Source organism: Pteropus vampyrus, unplaced genomic scaffold (genome assembly GCF_000151845.1).
Source record: "Pteropus vampyrus isolate Shadow unplaced genomic scaffold, Pvam_2.0 Scaffold102, whole genome shotgun sequence".
NCBI lineage: Eukaryota > Metazoa > Chordata > Mammalia > Chiroptera > Pteropodidae > Pteropus > Pteropus vampyrus.
In genome coordinates, this window is record NW_011888883.1 from 389,238 (window position 1) to 393,655 (window position 4,418).

General features: G+C 42.6%; 1 long non-coding RNA gene across 1 annotated transcript; it reads left to right on the plus strand.

The window, feature by feature from the left end:
* Positions 1–282: 282 nt before the first annotated feature.
* Positions 283–3,848, plus strand: LOC111742842. The gene is made up of 3 exons (XR_002781501.1): positions 283–599; positions 3,235–3,324; positions 3,717–3,848. It is a non-coding gene; the product is annotated as an uncharacterized LOC111742842 (long non-coding RNA).
* The last annotated feature ends 570 nt before the right edge of the window (positions 3,849–4,418 follow it).

The window sequence follows — 4,418 nt, forward strand, 5'->3', positions numbered from 1 at the left end:
TTTCCTTAACAATAACAACTGGCTTTCATTTCTGTGCAAAGCTTTGTGGCTCTCAAAATCAGCACAGTTTATTTTGAATTCATAGCCACAGCTTAAATCGCACTGAAAGGATATGGATTAGGATGAAATTTGAGGGATTGTGGTCTGAAGGGATGTATTGTTTTAGCTTAGAGAAAGAAGTGAAGCTTTCTTTTATAACTTGGTGTGTTTTCTGTGTCCAGTGAGGACTGACACCTGTGATTGCCTTTCTTCCACTAGGAGGCACCAATGAGCTCTCAACTGTGTTCTGAAACCCCCTCACCTGATTTTGTAGTCAGCTCTTTCTTGGCTGTGACAAACAAAAGACAGGGAGGTAACTAGGTTTAAGTCATCTGCCTCAGATCACACTGTGACTACACATCACTGCCCATCAATTTTTAGGTCTAGAGTTCATTCCAATTTTGAAAAACAAATGAAAATCTCTCCTGCATCTACAAGTATTATTTATTTGCATAGCACAGATGAGCCTCGCCCAATTTCCTGAACTGTCGCCAGCTTGGTTCACCTCTGCCAGGAATGCCCAATAATTCCATCAAGGCTGGAACACAGGGGCAAATTGTGTGAGTATAAAAGGATGATATTGTTCTTTCTTTTAGAGTTATCTTTGGACTCAGAGTTCTAAATTGCTTTAATTTTTCTGGTACATTGGTAAAAATTGCTCTAAAGACACACATCCTCTGTTTGGCAACTACCTAATATAGTCCTTTTAAAAGAAAAGTAGCATAAAGGTAACATTAGCCATGCAATTCTTAAAGATGGGTTCCCAGACTGCTTTGGTTTTCTTCATGTATTCTGATAAATTAGTAACCCCACTGAGTAAGGGCTTTAAATTAAGCTGGCCTGCATTTTGCCTGGACAAACGCTAGGCACCAAAGTAACCCATTTTGAATCAGTAACGAGCATGCTTGTTTCAAAACTTGAAGTATTTGGTAAAAGCTGCATCAATCCAGTGAGTCAATCAAACTAGCTTCATTTTTAAGACGTTCCAGAGTGTTGACTTACTCAACTGGTTGCATTTTGTGAGGATGTGATTCATTCATACCCAGCAGAGGGAGAAAGAATGACATTTGAAAGCACACGTAAAGAAGGGTAGATAAAACTCTATTCTTTCTGGCAAACCTGTCTTTTGCAGTATGATGTGGAGGTTTCTGGCATTTCTCTCTGGAGCAAGAGTTGGAGATGACATTACTGAGGCTGCAAATGGAGTTGTAAGGATGACTCGTTCCTATCTAGCCCAAGGCCCCAAGAAAGAAGGAACTTTCTATTTAGTGACAACAACCTTTTAGAGTTGGGGACATATGTTTCCTGACCATGAAAATTCGCAACTAAAGCCACATTTCTGTGCCTTGCTCCAAGGCTGGCCATGGAGACCTAGTGAAGTGGAGAGGAGCCTGCCTGCTCTGATGACAGGAATCCTGTCTTTTTGCTGTCTCTGTTCTGGCCGCAGGCACAGTGCTCTGGTCTTGTTTACCAAGAAACCTTCCATGGCTCCGGGCTCTAGCTTTGCTTTTCCTTCTAAGGCATGGTATCCATATTCTTTTGTTTAGAAACCATTTCAGCCTACAGGTAACCTCTGTGCCATATAGGCTTTTATTTCTTCTGATTAGGAAGCTTTATGGGAGCCAGATGCCTTGTGCTGACTTGTCCATTTTTATGTATTCTGTAAGAAGGTTTGATACCACCTCAACCTTAAATTCAGCTCGATTTAGTGATACCCATGACTAGGTTCCATTCACTTATTTATTCATTCACTCCCTTATATATTCCACCAATATTTGTTAAGTGCCAGCTTTGGGCCAAACGCTTCTTCAATTATTTATTTACATGGAGACATTTTATTCATCGGAATTCTGGGAAGAACTGGGAATGATGGGGCCGGGAGAGAAGCAGGAGAGAAGCAGGCAGAGGAGGATAGGGCTGGACTGGACTTCCTACAGGTTCAGTGTGCAGGGCACAGGATGACGGCTGGAGCTGGGGCTTCTAGAGACCAGGGCATGGGTATGGGCTGGCTCTGTGAGAAAGAGAGGAGGTGGGGCTGGGCTCTGTGTTGTACTGTGACAAGTGCCCCCACCCCCAAGGTCCCGCTTATTTTCAACCCAACAACCATAATCATGATATGCTCTGTGTGACTGGGTTTCTCCTTGGGGAAAAGGTAGTTACCAATGAAGGGTAGATTTTGCTTTTAGGTAGGCCTAGGGGAGGAACTGTCTATACAGAGGCAGCAGCAGAGACAAAGCTGTCTCAGGGAAATAGGGTTGGATGTCTCAGCTCTCATGGGGAAGACACGAGACTCATCCAAGATGGTGCAATTGGGAAGCTTAAATCAGGTTCATATAATTTTTCTGAGGGCAAAGAAATTCTTAAATGATACCTTCTGAGTTTCGCCAACAAGTTTTGGTTCAGGTTATAGCCCCAGACAATGATGAACTCTCATACTCTTACTGGGCAGAAAGATATAGAAACAAACAAGCATAATAGTAGATACTATTTGCTATGAAAAAACCCTAACTCCCAAGGAGAAGAATCTAACTATCCATTCGCCAAGGCCATCAGGGAATGTGCTGGTGAGAGGGCACCAACTCCATTAGCTGCTCTCCTCTGCAGGCTGGGGCTGGTGCTAGAAGAGGTGGTCACGGATTTGGGCTCAATAGTAGCAATGAGGGCCAGGGGGCCCAGAAGCAAGAGAGACTCATAGCAAGCAATTTACCACCAGAAGCCAGGGGGTCACAGTTACCATAACAACCAGCAAGGTTGGAGGACTGGCGGAGGGGGTGTGGCTGTATTCACTGTAGCCATGAATGGACACAGGCAGCAGCCTGAACAGAAAAATGTATGGCTTCTGGAGTTAGGGCAGAAATACATGACAGGATTTTAGCTATATTTTTCATCCTTAAGATTTAAAAGGTTACAGATGGCCAACTCACAATATAACGGAGATGTGCAGAGATTTAATTTCTTTATTTGACTCTAAGTGAACTCCTCTTTCTCCCATGCCTCTTATTCATTAGTTAGTGAGGAAAAACTTAACCGAATGTCCTTTCAGTTTTAAAACTGGTGTAATCATTTTGACCAAGTTTCTAGTGGCATTCCTTCTCTTAGACAGCTTCTTTCCTTTAAGTTGGAATCTCTAGATTGGGGGAAGGGTTTGGCTCATGAGTCTTATAAGTTCCATATTATGTATTATCTGCTTTACAGGTGGAAAAAAAATCCATAAACTTAAAGTGCCAGCTAATTATATGACTCCTGATCCATCTCAGGTCATGCTTTTTCCCAAGACTCTAGGTGGTAAGTATATTTTGTTTTGCCTTTTGTTTTGTTGTTTTTCACTTAACTTTCTTTTGTATATGTACTAAAAATTTTGTATTTGTTTTAAGATCACATACTTTTCTCCTGCAATGGTCACTTGGGTCTTTAGAGATCAGCTTTAGTGCCATTTGAATTCCAATTAAAGCCTCACATTTTACCAAACCTAAGTTCTGTCTGCCGACTCAGAGTTGGAGAAATATTTGGACTTAGAATTATTTGGATTTAGTGTTTCTTTTCCCACGAAAAGTTAGAAAAACACCAATGTGAAGGCTTTCTTCCCACCGGAAGTTTCTTCACATCCAAATATTTTCTGGAGGTGACTTGTGGTGGGGCCTCAGCCTGCTCCTCACATCTCCATCATTCCTACCAAGTGACCCGACAAATTATAGTCTAAGAAAGTCCAACGGTGCGTGCCAGCTGCAAGCAAGTCTCCAGATCAGTATTTACATCTAAGACCCTCCAGCCTGGAAATTCTGAAACTTTCCCTCAGCGTATGGACAAGCATGACTGAAAGGTAAGTTGGTATCCTTGCAATGTTCCCATCTAGAGAGAATTTCCTCTCTACAAGGACTTTTGTCACGTTATTAATGGTGCTCCCTTCCCCAGCCTTTAGTTCAGCATTACCGATGGGTGGGTGAAACAGCTTCCGTGAGTATCCACTCAGCTCTCCTGTCCCTGTGCTCATGCTCCTGTCCTCTCTACACTTGTCATCTTTTAATATTTTCTGGAATCCTACTAGAGCATGAGCTCCCTAAGGGTAAATGTTAATGAGGCTTAGATTGCTTATTTCCCAGAACACCAAGCAGAATGGTTTACACATAGTAAATGTTCAATGAGTTTGATGAACAAGTAAATCAAATTGGGCTACTAGTGGGAACAGTGGAGAGGAATAAGGCAAAATGCTGCATAATCCATACCTTTTGAGTGAAATCATCTGGAGGATCCATTGTCTTATAGATGCCAATGGGTGGCCAAGGCCCTGTCCCCAAGAGGAAGGGAGAGAAATGTTGGGAATGGCTCTAGGAAGTCTCAGCATGGCTCAGACACCCACTGAAGGCTTGTGGTGGAGGTCA